Below are 17,008 nucleotides of genomic sequence, written 5' to 3'. Positions count from 1 at the left end.
CAACTGTTGCTGTCTAAACTGTTTTATTGCTAAATGTACTCTTTCATATTTTCACTTTTTCACTTTCAATCACAATTCAATTCAAAATTCACTTTTCCATTTCTAAGTCGATATTCAATTCAATTCCACACCTATATTCATTATTCAATTACACTTAGTCAATTTCCCGATGAACACTTCGGAATAATAACAGATACTCGATGGATTTAGCACATAGCAACCACCTTATTAATCAATGATATTCGGTGGAATCAGCACATAACAACCACTTTACTAATCAATGATGTTCGGTTCACATAGTAGCCTACACATAGTACTACACATGTGACCATTACCATTCGATACACGTAGTAGCCTGCACATAGTACTACACATGCGACCTATCATTCCGGTACACATAGTCACCTGCACATAGTACTACACACGTGACCATCAGTTTCACTTTTACATAGTGGCCTACACACAATCCGTGCCACACATGTGATCATTTCTGTCACTTCATTCGTATCCCTTTTTATTCCAAAGGTTCATTTGGGAATTTTTCACTTTTTCTCACTTTTCTTTTTATCGATCAATTTCAATTTCTCGTCTTTCTTGATTTATAACAATACATTTAACTTATATAACCTTCACACTATTCATTCCAGTCCAAAAATCATACTTTGGAAAATTACTTTTTTGCCCCTAAAGTTTTACAAAATTATGATTTTGCCCCTAGGCTCGTAAAATAATTTTTATTTAATTTCCTTGCATTTTAGGCCTAGATGAACCATTTTCATAACTATAGCAGTCCACAATACTCACTTATTCACACACTTGTGACATATTTTATAACTTTTACAAATTAATCCTTTTAGGCATTTTCATCGAAAATTACTTAGTACAAATCGTTTATCACACTCCAAACATTCATATTCTTCCATAAAACATCAAAATACATGCATATCATTCATGGGTAAATTTTTAAACACAAACGCTAGTTCAAAACAATGGTAAGAATAGGTAAATCTTGTTACGAGGATTTCAAAAACGTAAAAATCATTAAAAACGGGGATAGAATGGACTTACAATCGAGCTTGAAAGCTTGAAAAACCCTAGCCATGGTTTCTCCATGCAATTTCAGCCTAGGGGTTGAAGATGGACAAAAATTATCTTTTAATTTTGTTTTTAATTCATTTTAATAACTAAATGACCAAAATGCCCTTAATGAAAAAGTTTGGAAGCATGCCTAACCATACCCATTTTTGTCCACCAACTTAACCAATGGTTTAATTACCATAAAAAAACCTCCAATTTAAAATTTCATAACAATTGGACACCTCTAACATATAGAACTCAACTTTTTCACTTTTTACAATTTAGTCTTTTTGACTAAATTGAGTGCCCAAACATCAAAATTTTCGAACGAAATTTTCACGAAATCATTTTGTGAAATCGTAGACCATAAAAATATAATGAAAATAAAATTTTTTTGTCAAATTTGTGGTCCCGAAACCACTATTCCAACTAGCCCCAAATTCGGGCTGTTACAATCCATCATTGTTAAGTTTGTAAATGAAATTTCAAATCCATTTAATATGTTACTAAGGTAAAAAAATATTTACCTTTGAGCATTTAGCTAAAATCAACTAGAAAAGATCATATAAAGGCAGTATCAACTTAATTGCAATATCAACTAAATTATTCCTAAATAGTCATTTAGCACAAAATCAGCTTAATGACAATACACAAAAGATCAGTTAAATTATTACTTAGAAAATAAATAAATAAATAAATGCCTTGCATGTGTGTTGTTGCCACCAATAGGAACCCCTTGCATGTCTTTACATTGTGGCATGTGTGAGCATATTTGGTGCATTTAAGTTGCACACTTTTCTTGCTAATTTTACCAGTAGTAATGGCCTCATCTACTTCTTTTGATTCATATTTTTTTGAGGCCCCCTAATGGCCTTTTCAAAATTGGTGGCAATATAGGCTCCATATCTTCAATTGAACTCCATTGATTAAAACCTCTAAGAGGGCTATTATGATGATTGTATATCACCAACAGTTTGCTTTTCATGTAGCAATCCCTCACATAATTTTTTGGCCTCTCCTAATTCATCACCACCACACTTACTAAAGCATAGATTCTAAGTATGTCCCATTTTCTACAAGTACATGTATGTGACTTTAGACCCACCACATGTCAATTGGTTGGACCGCATTCAACTTGGTACTTGCTGCTATCAGGATGTTTTGGCCAACACATGTTGCACATCCACAAAACAAAGTTAAACTACCATGTAATCATTAAGAAAGTGTGAAACATACTTTAAACAATAAGTAACATTCATATCAGCATGCATATAACATACTTTTGTAATAGGTAGCAAAATTCATTTCATCATACCAACACCAAACTCAAAATAATTTCTAAAAATAAATTTTAGCATACAAAAACCAACCTTAAAATAATAAGCAAAAATCAATATCAACATACCAAAATCGACCTTAAAACAATAAGCAAAAATCAACACCAGCATACCAAATCCAACCTAAAAATTACAAGATCAATAGAATAATAATTAAAAAATATATTCACATTTTTCTTAAGTCATAGAACAATATATAAAAAATTTGAAAATAACATAATCTTGGAATAATTTCATCCAATAAACAATTTGTAAACACACCTAATAGATTTCTCAGTGATAAGTTTACCTTTTTATGTATCTTAGAACATAGATGGTTAATATACTTCTGAGTTGCTTCCTTCCTTTTTACGATTTTTTGCATCAACATAGTTCTTATAGTTTCCATCATTATCAAGATGGGCTTGTCTCTTGCTTCCATTATAAATTTGCAAAACAAAAAAGAAACTTAAAGTTAGTCAAATCATTACCATATATTGAAATTAACCAATAATTTAATAATTTAAACTATAATACCTTATTAAAACACTTGCACATATTGTTCAATAACATATCACACTTGCTCTTTGTGGAGAAGTGAGATTTAGACCATTGAATAGGGTCTTTCCCCTTCAACCATTTGTGAGGATCCACTGATGATTGATGCATTTTAGTCATTACATTTTACTATTCTTTCACAATTGTAGCTTTGGTAGTCTTCCAAAGAAAATCATTTAAAGCATTTCTTTTGTTTATTAGAATGGAATTAAAGTTGGTGTAAAGGTGCCTTATACACCTCTTGTGTTTTGCATTTGGAAATTGTTGGGACTTTAAATGTTAGTTGCTTAAATTGTCAACTAGGAATGGAATTGCTTGACTAAAATGGCCACTACAGCTTGACATTGCAAAAATTGTGTAAACAAAATAACAAAGAACACCAAGATTTGTTTACACAGTTCAGTTTCCCTACGTTTGCAGCTCCTAGCTCAATAAGTAATTCTATTATCTTTAATCACTAATACAACAAGTGAATCACACTCTATGACTCCTTAAGTATAGAGATCTCACCATTGTACCTAAAGACTAGAACACTCACCTCTTAATTCTCCCATTGAGAATCTAAATTGTGAACACTTAAGATTTACGATTCAATAGCACTTACACAATAAATTCCTTAATGAACAAAAAAAAGTTCTCTCAATATGCTCTCGTCCATAACCCATACAAGCTTCGAAATATATAAATTAGGTTTCGGCTTGCTAACATACTAGTGATTGAATACAAAGTAGCTCCTTAAATTTAGTAGCTACAAAATAGCAAAGATAATATTCTAATAAAGTCTAATGAATCATAATATGATGGGGGATATAGTCTTCTATCAAAACAATAACTCAATCCACACAAATCTCCACAATTCAAGGGTTGTATATTTAATCTAATCTTCATAAGTAGCGGATTGGTTTCCATAGATGGGCTTCCATATCTTCAAAATATCAAAAAAGTAAATAGCCCAAATGTTTTACTTCATTAAATTGCCAGCACAAATATGACAAGTTTTGTTTCAATGTCATAATGATAGATTATAGTGGGCACTACCAAGTGCCACTTAGAGCATTACTTCATACATTGCCTCAACAATCTCGCATTTTGAAAAGTTTGAAAAAAAATCAAACAACATATGAAGCTAATTATCAAACTCATCTATAGCTCCTCTTTAGCACAATCCTTATTCCAACACATTTGACTCAGAACATAACCAAGTAATTAAACTATCAATGCTTTGTTTAGAATTTTCATTAATAATCAAAATACTAAAATTATATCTAATTAAGTTGTAGATAAGTAACGTGCAACAAAGTAACATCAATAGTTGTATATTCATAAGTTTGTTCCACAACAAAATCAACATTGTCATAGGTAATTACCAAAAGAAAATACGAAAGAAGCTTGAAAAGAAAGGTTTAAGAAACATCACAGTAGTTACCAATCATTCATAGTTCCAACAATTAAAATTCTAAGTAGCACTAAAAAAAAACCTCAATTCAATAGCTTCTAGCACCATTACTACTCTACTCAGTTTCCAGTTGCCACTATATCATATACTTCCCATTTTTGTTCAAAATACTTACCAATTAGAATGCTAAAGATCCTTAATCTTTGGACTAGACCAAGGTTAAATGAATGTTGGTGAATATGAGGATTAAAAGTCAGTTCATCCAATCAGGAGTACAAGATTACTAGACTTAGCAAACAATTGTGCAAGGATCAAGTGTGTTGGAGATCATTCCTCAATGCAATCTCCATGTCTCGAATACATTGGATCACTCTAATTTCGTCCTGTAGCTTGGCAATAACTCAATTATAAGATTCAATGGTGGAAGTTAGATGATCAATCATCCTTCTGTTGAATATAAAAATGTTGCTCGAAGTTTCAACAGGAGTGGACACTTCAACCTCCACTACGGTTGTTGTTGCATCATGTTTTGTCTCCTCTTCACTAGTTTGCTCAAATGGATTTGTGGTGACATGCTTTACCTCAAGCTACTTGGGAAAGAACTTAAGCTTAGGAATAACTCTCTCACACTACTTAGTGACTTTTACCAACCTCGAATTTTGTGTAGTAAGTACTTGATAAATAAAAGAGGGAAAATGTAAAAGATGTCAATCATGAACCTATTGGATCGCCAAAATGCCCCTTGGCATAGTAGAAAACAATTATTCCAATGACCACCACCCATGGATCAATGTACAAGTGACTGAACTAAGTTGAGAAATGTCAAATATATACCTTTAGCAATCTGGAAACAACATTATTATGAAAGTGATTCCTTTGTCTATGTCGAAACCTTTGCCGTAACGCAAAAATCTCGACCTCTACGTGATCCAATTAGAAGTTCATGAACAGAAAAAATTCTCTCAGAAACTTTCTTAGAGAAAAACAAAACTAATTTTGCTGGTAGTAAAAGACAATATTTCAGCTAACTTACAATTGGGTCAGAAACTACTTTGAACGACTATTAACCACTAAGAGGAAAAATAAGATATAATCTTTAAACACGACTTTGTACTTTACTTAAGGAGATATCGATTTAATTTAAATCCTAACCTAATCCCCTTAACAAAATTTTATTCAATACATATTTAATAAATTCGAAATGGCAGATTTATAAATTAAAACATGCAAAACATATTTTTACATTATTTTAATTGAATCCTCTTTAAATATGCGCATCAAGTATGTACATGTATTATGATTAATTTTAACTGTAACACCCCTTACCCGAGACCGTTGCAGGAGTCGAGCATGAAGCGTTACCTGACTTAACTTACTAGTTCGGAGCATAAAAAAATTACTTTTAAAATTAATTCACTCAAGTTCAATCAATATTTCCCTAAAAGAACTCTCGAGACCCTAAAACATGCAACGTAAATGGTTCGGGTCCCAACCGGGAACATTAAAAATTTTTCGATTACTTAAACAAATAAAAATAATTTATTTCACTATTCACAATAAAACTGTCCACCTGCGCAGTAGTCACTAAATTAATTATAACTTGAGTTACAAAACTTGAAATTTAGATCCGTAAATTTTTTTCCGAAACTAGACTCATATACCTTCATACCATAAAATTTTAAAAATTTATGGATTGGCTTATTAGTAAAGTTTATTAGTTAAATTCTCCCCTGTTTCACTGATCGACTGTCCTGACCTCTTGTCACTAAAATTTAATTATCTCATTGTACAGACTTCATATGGTGTTCTTACTTGTTTCTAAAGAAAATAGACTAAATAAGGAATCTATAAATATAAATTACAGCTCATAAATATTTTTGTACAATTTTTAATGATTTTCTAAATTCAAAATAGGGGATTCCAAAAACCACTTTGACTTTGTCTAACTAAAGTGCAAATATCTTAGAATACATAATTCATTTGTCTACACTGTTATTTTTCTATGGAAATAGACTCAATAAGATTTAATTCTATATATGATCCACCCTCTAATTCATTTTATACTATCCTTGGTGATTTTTCAAAATCATGTCACTACTGCTGCCTCAAAACTGATTCAATACCACTTTTTACTTTTTCATGATTTCTAGGCATAATTTATCACCTAGACTTTTATAACAACAAACACCTTCATACTTAGCCATTTTAATAACTATTCATCATCAAATATTTACACATCATCCTTTAGCAATATCATAAGGACATACATTCAAAATGACTAAGTCTCTATACATGCCATAGCTCAAACATTGATCATCGTAAAATACCGAGTTATTGTTGTTGTTGATAGTGTGAGTGTTCTCCGACGTCTTTAAGATCCCTGAATTAGCTTTGCAATACTATAAAAGAAGGAAAATAAAGGGAGTAAGCATAAAGCTTAGTAAGTTTACAAGCAAATAAATAACAACATTTAACACAAATAAATATACTCAAGTGTCATGATCTCTAATTTCCTCTTTACTTATTCTCTTACTCGTTCACTTACTTGTTTACTTAGATAACTCATGATTATAACTTACTCTTCTCTTGCTAAAATGTTGATTCTCAATTGATAACATAATATGTTCTTAACTCTTATAACTCACCTGAATTTGCTATTTATGCTTTTACCTGAACTTTCATGGAACATAATTTGTTTACTAGCCAGTTGAGCCACATTGGAATAATAAGGATACTTGGGTCACTTTTCTGATAATAACATGCCAAAGCCATGTCCCAGACATGGTCTTACATGGGATGTTTCTTGTACTGCCAATGCCATATCCCAGATATGGTCTTACATGAGAGTTCTCATATCGGTGCCCATGTCATGTCCTAGACATGGTCTTACGGGGGACCTCTCATCTCGGTGCCAACGCCATGTCCCAGACATGGTCTTACATGTGATCTCTCATAATCTCAATGATGCCAATTCCATGTTCCAAACATGGTCTTACATGGGATCTCATCACCCAAATTTCATGACATTTATATCCGATACATTCCAAAAGTTTCAACGGGACTTTTTAATACTAATTCTCTATTGTCTCATACTTGAGTCAACATTAAATAAATTCATGAAATAAATATATAATTGCTGGAAAATAACAACATTAATAACAATTATTGAAATATTTCATTTATTTATCGTAAACTTACCTCGGTATAAAATTTGACCAAATCTAGCAACTTAGTCCTCTATCTTTTTCTTTCCCCAATCTAACTCCGAATTTCATTCTTCTTGATCTATAATAGCAAATTTAACTTATTTAATACTCAAATTCATCAAAACAATCCTTGACTCGAACTTTGGAAAAATTACGATTTTGCCCCTAAACTTTTACATAATTACACTTTTTCCCCAAAGCTCAGAAATTAAACTTCATCCCTTATTCTTATGTCTTATGACATGCTGAACAATTTTCCCTTCTATGGAAACATCAAATTCCCACTCTAACATGTACTTATGAACATTTGGTATTTTTACCGATTATGTCATTTTACTCGTTTTCACTTAAAATCGCTCAGCAAAAGTTGTTTAACATAATTTCAAGCTTCATATTCCATCATAAAACATCAAAATAAACACACTTCACCTATGGATATTTTTCCAAATATAAACCCTAGGTTAAATTATTGCTAGAATAAGCTAAATCAAGTTACCGGGACTCCAAAAACGTAAAGAACATTAAAAACGGGACTTGGAATCACTTACTATAGAGCTTGGAAGCTTGAAAACCCTAACTATTGCTTCCCCCTTGCTATTTACGTTCACCATGGAGAAGATGAGCACATTTTTCCATCTTTTTCCCTTTTTAATTCTTTTTATTACTAAATTATCAAATTGCCCCTAACTTAAAAATTTTCTATTTCACTTATCTCATGTCTATTTTTGTCTACCAACTTAACCAATGGTCTAATTACCATATAAGGACCTCCAATTTAAATTTTCATAACAATTGGACACCTCTAACATGTAGAACTCAACTTTTGCACTTTTTACAATTTAGTCCTTTTGACTAAATTGAGTGCCCAAACGTCGAAATTTTCGAACGAAATTTTCAAAAAATCATTACGTAAAATCGTAGACCATAAAAATATAAGAAAAATAAATTTTTCCTCATCAGATTTGTGGTCCCGAAACCACTGTTCCGACTAGGCCCAAAATCGGGATGTTACATTAACATTTTCAAATTAAATTAATTATTAGAACATTGTTATAATCAATTTAAATTTTATGACATGTTAAATATAATCCCAACTTTTATCACATTCTGACTATCCCAACCAAATGGTGTGACACTATAAGATCTTATAACGTTGGTAGTAACATTAAAACAATTCTAATGTTACAAACAGTAAGTGACATCTAGTAATGCATCACTGTTACCCAAGTCGCAGGAAGTCGTTGTTCCATATGGTCTTTTGTGATAATATTATTATATAGTTTGTCCCTTTTGTCCTTTATATGTAAATTGAATATAAGTCATGGAATAGTCACAGTTGTATAATCCAATCTCTTGTTCCTTGATTCTCGAGTAGACTAAGATAAACAAATAACTTTGAGATATTTCTTCCATTATGTAGAAGGATCATACATGCAATTATCACTATCAGAAATGTTGTGACTATTACATAATAATCTAAGAAACATTCTCAAGGCGGGTCAATCTAGTATATTATTCCTTAACATATACTTATGTGTTGATTTGATATCACATATCTATAACAAAACTTGTCATCAATCAAGCATATATTATTCTCATTGTATTATTATTTTCCAAGCCCACAATAATACTAGACTAAGGACATTATAATAATGATCGTATAATTTATTACAATCATCATATGATTGGTCTTTGGGCATACTCCAATAATACCTTGTCAGCATGACTTATCACCTGATCAATCACTAGTTTTTCAAGTCGAATTCCACCATTTCTACCACCTTTCTTATTAGAACTTCTACCCTCCCTCCTATAGAATCTCTTTGATTTTTGGGGACCCAATTTCTTCTTGCAATGCCAAATAGATTTGCGCGTACAGTGGTCAATTATGAAACTCTAATGCTTCTTTTATCAGGCCATAAATGATAGACATTGTTGGTAATGACAACAAATATTATGTCCAAAGATTCATCTAACTCTACCAAGTTTCGATTATAGCAATTGAGAACCTTTTTTATCAGCACGAGATTAAAATTGTACCATCTACCACGTATATAAACTTTTTGAAAGAGCTTGCTTTTGTTAGTTGGGTTGTTCTTCAAAAGGTTGGCATAAAATTCTAGCACCACTTGCCTCACATAAGACTTCACAAAAGCGATAGAGCCTATAAGACCATTGTTGCACATGATAGTATCAATTCCAAGCTTAGCAAAACTGACATTGTCTATGTTTTGCTCTTCTATGAAACCCCTGGTTCTTAGAGCAAGAGAGCGATTAGAGTAATCAAGAGTAAAGAAGATTAGGTCCTTTTTTCTCCAACAAAGAATCCTCCTTAGCTTTGGCTTTAGCCAAAAATGGAGGGAATTCCAATTGTATTCATTTTCTTATTTCTTTGCTTGGTTGACATAGGATGTAGCATCCCACTATTGGAAAAATTTCGATTCAAAAATGATTTTCTTGCACAGTGAAAAAAATAAAAATTTTGAAAACCAAATCAGTTAGTAATATTTATAGCAATAAACTTTTCTTGAAATAGTACTTGTGTTTTAGACTAGACGAATACTAGACGTTCTCAGCTTTCAACGGGATTGCCTTCTCTACAGTGCCAATGGGTGCCTCCAGTTCTCAAGGTGGCATCACCCCAAAATGTGACCCAATCATTACCTCATAATTACAAAAGTTATCGGATGAAAATTATCATTTTTTTGTGTCATCACTTCCCAAGGTAGCATCCGTATAAAATTTTACCCCACCGTATTTTCACGCGTATTTCCAGAAGTAAATGAAATATATATTATTTTATGTTTCACCTACTTTAATGGAGGCACTAAATTGAATAAAAAAATTTTGGTTCCATGCTTTTGTTGGTGTCGCCTCCTTCCATAGAGTCACCAATATCTGTAAAAAAAATTCTCTCTAGTGACTACTCGAGATGCGGTGGCACCATTATTTTTTTGGAATTTTTTGGTGCCGCTACTTCACATTGAGTCTCCAAAAACAATAAAAAAAAATTCCTGGTCCTACCTAAATGTGGCAACACTACCAACTATATATATCCCTAGCGCAAACTTAACACAAGTAAAGGTCTATTTTTTTGTTATGTTGAAAGGAAAAAAATGTGTTATGTTGAAGGAATGGGAGATATTTATTGTTATGGTATTGTTTAACGAGAAAATTGTTATGTCATGACCCTTATATGTAAACGACTTGTAAAATATAATGTCATTTTTAGGGTATTAGTTACGCGTTTAAGAGTTTTTGTTGGCAATGGTTACGCGGTTAGTAGTCCACCCCCTATCAAAATACCATATTTAACATTGATGGAGATGGGGATTCTAGTGTCACGGGCCGCAGTTTAAAACCCGTGACCATCGCACCAAATGCATCCAATGAAGGTCTATTGCTCAGATGGGGATTATTTGGCCTACGAGAACTAGCTCGATTCAAAGAGCTGTTAAAGATGCCTGTCAGATTGAAGCCTGGTTGGCCCGATAATAAAGACATAGCAACTTAGGCTAATATGGTAATTAATATTAGAAGATAGAAGGAATCATATCTTGTAAAGATTAGATTAGATTTGATATGACATATCTTGTAAAATCCCTAAAATAATGGGATATGGTTAATCTCGTCCGTCGATGTAAATGTATCTTGATCATCGGTTTTGGGGGAGCTCAACTATAAATAAAGAGCCTCCCCCTCATTTGTACTCGCTCCATTCATTGTTTCATTATTATTTGTGAATAAGAGAATTAAGAGCATTCACTCAAACACTTTGTGTGCGCTCTTTCTGTTGTTCTTTATTGTTCTTCTTTTGGCATAAATCGCTTTCGCTCTTCAATTTGGTGCCTTGGAGTAATTCTTAAGAAATCCTCACTTGAGTTAAGGCTGACTTAGGCGAGTTTGGATGAACGGATCGCCTAAGGCCGCACGGATTGCGAGACAAAAGGTCTAGCCCCGTGACAAGTGGTATCCGAGCTGTTGGTTTGAACTAAGCGATATCCAAGTTATTGGTTCGAAGGCACCGTTAAGAAGTCGAAAGAAGAGTTCGAACAAAGGTGGGCGAGAAAGTCTTTGAGGGAGATGTTGTCAGCTATTGAGGAACACATGAGTAAAATTGAGGAGTCCATGGAGAACACAAAAGAGTCAGACAATGCGCTTGGGGAAAGCATTGAAGACTTGAGGGAGTAGTCCAGGGACTTTGTGACCATGTGTCTCACTTTCCAAAGGGATAGCGTGCAAGAGTTACTAGATTCCCAAAGGAAGAAGCTGACAGAGAAATACGATGCTCTCGAGGCCATGGTGATAGCTTTGAAGGAGGAAACAATGGCCACGACGTGGGCTTTGAGCATAAGAATAGAGGAGCTCGATAGAGAGCTGGCCTTGTGCCGAGCAGCCTTGGGGAAATGAGTTGCAAGTACAGTACTCAGTAACGAGGATATCTCGAAACTGAAAGAGTTTGTGGGGATAAGGTCTGCATGCGATGTGGACAATTTCTTGTGGAGAATGGAAAACTACTTCCGTGCCAAAGGCATCGTGGATGATGTGGTTAAGGTAAACACTGCTTCAATGTTTCTTACTGATATTGCACTTTTATAGTGGTGAGGCAAGACCACAGATAAAAGGCAAGGTGAGATTGAGACGTGGCAAGAGTTTCAATGCGATTTGAAGGGACAGTTTTACCCAGAATTTACCGAGGAAGAAGCTCGGGCAAAGTTGTAAGGGATAACGCAATGGGGCACAGTGGGGGAGTATGTTCGAGAGTTCAAGGAACTAATGCTCCAAGTTTCAGAGGTGACCGAGAAAGAAGCATTGCTTGCTTTTCAGAATAGATTGAAGCCGCGAGTCAGACAGGAGGTGGAACAAAGAGGTGTCCAAAAACTGTCAGAAGCCATGATGGTAGTTGAGTCCGTGGTCAAACTTGGTCTAGGGAAAGACAAGATTGGGTATTCCAAGTCCGAGAAAAGGGGTGTATGTGAAAGGGATCACAAGAAAGATATTTTTGATGGCAATGGCAACGGCGACAATGGTGGTAATGGGAAACCACGATTTGGGAAGAAGAAACCTAAGAGGAAAAGGGACAAGCTGAAATATTTTCTCTACGATGGTCCATACATGTTGAAGAAATGTTCGAAGAAATTCGCGCTTAAGGAAAAGCCGGTGGGTAAGGCCTTGGTACTTGGTTCAAACGCAAGGGGTGTCGAAGCCAAAGGGGCCGAAAGTGAGAAGAAGCTAGTGGAGTGTTCTTGTGTCATGGTCTGCATAGGTTGCAGAAGTGTCCGAGGAAGTCTGTCATCGAAGGGAATGATGGAGCAGACAATGAGACTAAGAAGCTTGGTTCGAGCAAGGGAAAAGTCGAAGCCAAGAGGGTAAAGAGGAACAAAAAGAAGCAAGTAAAGTGCTTATTGTGCCATGGTCCGCATGAGTTACGGAATTGTCCAAAGCAAGCCGGAGTCAAAGAAAAGGGAATGTATGAGCTTGGTGAGTTATCGGAGGGGCTTCCACCCAAGGAAGAAGTGAGTTTATCATCGAAGTTAGAGGAAAAAGTTGCGATGAAAACAGTGAAGTTGGACCAATAAGGCTCGAATTGAGTGAAGCATCGGAGTTGGCCGAGTCATCGACAAGGCTTCCACCTATGAGAGAGGTGGGTGGTGCATCGAACTTCAAGGAAAAATAAGTGATGCATGTGGGACAGTTGACCAGAGTAAATGCAAAGGTACATTCCGAACACTGTGATAGTGTGTTGCATTCTAACTTGTTGACTTGGCAAGAACGTAGGGGACCTTTCGAAGTTCTTGAGCAAAGAGGTTGAGAGACTGAGGGCAAAGCGAAACCAAGTGTTGTGAATCAAGAGGATTCTGTTTGAGTCAAGTTAGAATGTGGGCAAAAGAGTGACATAACTTCTTGTCGTCGAGATGTACAAACGAGTGGGACGGTTCGAGTTAAGAAGCGATGTAAGCCGAGGCAAAAGTCCCGAAGGAAGGGAAAAGCTAAGGCGTTGAGATGAGATCGAGGCAAATCAAGTCAGTGCCATTTGGAAGTCGCAACGAGGGCGTTGCGAGAATCGGTGGGGGAGAATGTCACGGGCCGCAGTTGAAAGCTCGTGACCATTGCACCAAATGCATCCAATGGAGGTCTATTGCTCAGATAGGGATCATTTGGTCCACGAGAACTGGCCTGATTCAAATAGCTATTGAAGAAGCCTATCAGATTGAAGCTTGGTTGGCCCGATAATATAGACATGGCAACTTAGGCTAATATGGTAACTAATCTTAGAAGATAGAGGGAATCATATCTTGTAAAGTTTAGATTAGATTTGATATGGCATATCTTGTAAAATCCCTAAAATAAAGGGATATGATTAATCTCGTCCATCGATGTAAATGTATCTTGATCGTTGGTTTTGGAGGAGCTCAACTATAAATAGAGAGCCTCCCCCTCATTTGTACTCGCTCCATTCATTGTTTCATTATTCTTTGTGAATAAGAGAATTGAGAGCATTTACTCAAACACTTTGTGTGCACTCTTTATGTTGTTCTTTGTTGTTTTTCTTTTGGCATAAATCGCTTCTGCTATTCAATTTGGTGCCTTGGAGGAGTTATTAAGGAATCCTCACTTGAGTTAAGGCTGACTTAGGCAAGTTTGGATGAACAGATCGCCTAAGGCCGCACGGATTGCAAGACAAAAGGTCTAGCCCCGTGACACTAGTTGGTAGTGGTTACTCTGTCAAGAGTTCTTGTTGGCAGTGGTTACGCGGTCATGACCGCAAATTGGTTATGTTGTCAAGAGAGAAGTGTCGGCGTGAAAAGTGCTCTCGGGCGGGAGAAGTGATGAAGAAATGTCTTACCCTAAAAGTAACCAAAGATGAATATCGCGAGGTTCCTGATCAAACTAATTCAAGCAGAAGTTGATGGAATTGGGCAAAATATTAATTTTACTAGATTATCAACTCTATAATGTGATGATTTCAATTGAAATTTTATTATTATTGTAATATTTGAAATGTTATTGTGTTAAGCAATATTTATTCCATTAGTTATGTATATAAAATACGATCAGTAGAAGGAAAAAATATTTAGATGATGAGAAAAATAAATTTATTGTTCTATATAATCTGATACATAAATAAAAATGTATTTTCTTTTACAATTATTTTTTTTAAAAATGTAAGGTTTCATTTAATCAGATGAAAAAAAAGAGAGAAAAATATACAATATATATGATGAGAGTTTAATAAAATAAATCTGAGTTAAATAAAAAATTTGAAAATAATAAAAGAAATGAGGAAATAAATAATATTTGAATATGAAAATATATATGAAAATTTAATTGAAAAAATTGATATATTAATAAAATTTTAAAAAACCAAATTAATAAGATGTTAGTGACTAAAAAAAAATTACTTATGTCAGTTGACAGTCCCGCACAGATGTGACCAGTCGGTCACAAGCCCATCAGCCTTTTCTTTCTTTCTTTCTTTCTTTTCTCTTTTTCCCTATTTAAATGGAAATGGTCCCTCACATATGGCCGTTGATAGAAGAAAAAAAAATTTTAAAGCATTTTGAAAGATAATTTTTTATGTATTTTATTAATTTTTAGTTTATATTAAAAGTATGATTTATTTGTTTTATTATTGTTTTTATGATATCTTATAACAGTTTTTTATATTTAAAAGAACGATTTTTTTGTTGTGTTTTATTAGATTTAAGTTTGTATTAAATCTATGATTAGTTTATTTTATTAACGTTATTGTTGTATCTTATGTCAGTTTTTTTCGTATTTAAAGGGAAGGATATTTTTGTTGTTGTGTTTTTTTAAGTTTTGTAATCGACCCAATTTGCCCGGCCCGTATATAAATAAATAAAACCAAATACCAAATAAAAATTCAAAGTCCAAATACAGTTCAATTACATTAAAATTGTCAGCCCAAACCCGATTACAAGCCCAAATTCAAAATACACCAAGACCCAATCTAAATCCCTAACCCAATAAACAATGGCCCAATTACAGAGGCCCAATGCCTAGCCTTAGACCACGAAATAGAAACCCTAGAATATCCAGGCACCGCTCCTACCCTCCGCGTGCGCCGAGCCTCCACGCGCGTGCGCCCCCTTTTGAGCTTGTACCTGCACAACAAAAATGGCAACAAACAGCACAGGCAGGGAAAAATGGCAAGAAAATCAGAAAAATCGCAAATCAAAGGCAACAAGCAGATAACGCATTTAAAATTAGATTTTTTTACATTTTTTATTTTTCCATTATCTGCTATAAAAAGCAGACTTGATTGTAAAAGACGGAGGCACGAAATCAATACAAAAAAAAGATAGAATTTCAAAAGGCAAATCAAATTTTTTTAAGGTGATTAGAGTTCTTTTTTTTCTTTCTTTCACTGCTTTTCTTTTCTATATTTGATTGATTGTTTGTAAAAAAAAATAAATAGAAAAGTGGGCAAGGGACTTACCTGTGCAAGCACATCGACGGAGCCCTGTTTACTCCATTCAAATCGGAGTCGGAGGGGGTTTCACATTCGGAGGCGGCAAAGGGGAATGGTTTAGTTTTTTTTTTTTTTGAATCTGCTTAAAGTGGCTAAAAGGGCTAATGATTTAGGGTTTTTTTTATTATGTGGCATTTATATATCATTTGAAACGAGACCGTTTAAGGCTAGATTCAGTGGCTCCAAAACGTTTCCGTATAGGCCATTGACCCGATAACCCGACCTGCTGGTTGAAGATCCGCGCGTTTTGGGCCTTGATGGGTTATTTATGCTTTTAATCCCTCCATTTTATTCCATTATTTCAAATTCATCATTTTTGTTTTTAAATTTTCCCCGTGTTATTTCGGATTTATTTCATTTTAGTCCCCAATCAAAACGCTGCGCATAGAATAAGCTGGGATATTTCCTGTTTTGGTCCTTGTTTCTTCGCGCACGTTTTAATAGACCCTTGGACATTTTTAATTGCGTTTTCTTTCCCTTAAATTTGGTTTTGACTTCAATTTAATCCCTTTTGCATTTTTTTAATTACTTAATTATTATCATATATTAATATGTAGTTTCATTACGTATTTTTTATTTATGTAGTATTATTTTGTATTATAAATAAATTTATATTAGCATTTTGGACTTATTATACATTTGTTTTAAAATTCATTGTGTATTATCGTTTTAATCAATTCATTATGTATTGTTATTATAGATATATATACATATATATTATTTTACTATGTGCTATTGTTGTAAGTTATTATCACATATTAGTTTTTTTAATCTCGCTATGTATTACTTATTTTAAATTAACACAAGTACATTATTTTATATATTTTAATTTTCTTCTTGTATAATATTTGCTATAAAACTCATCTAAATACTATTATTATATGTAGTGTTTGTTTTTAACTCTATTTTGAATCTACTTCAAATTCATATATATTATTTATTTTAAATTTTTTGTACATAT

Source organism: Gossypium hirsutum, chromosome D13 (genome assembly GCF_007990345.1).
Source record: "Gossypium hirsutum isolate 1008001.06 chromosome D13, Gossypium_hirsutum_v2.1, whole genome shotgun sequence".
Lineage (NCBI taxonomy): Eukaryota > Viridiplantae > Streptophyta > Magnoliopsida > Malvales > Malvaceae > Gossypium > Gossypium hirsutum.
The sequence above is the reverse complement of the archived record's forward strand: the minus strand, read 5'-3'. Positions refer to the sequence as shown.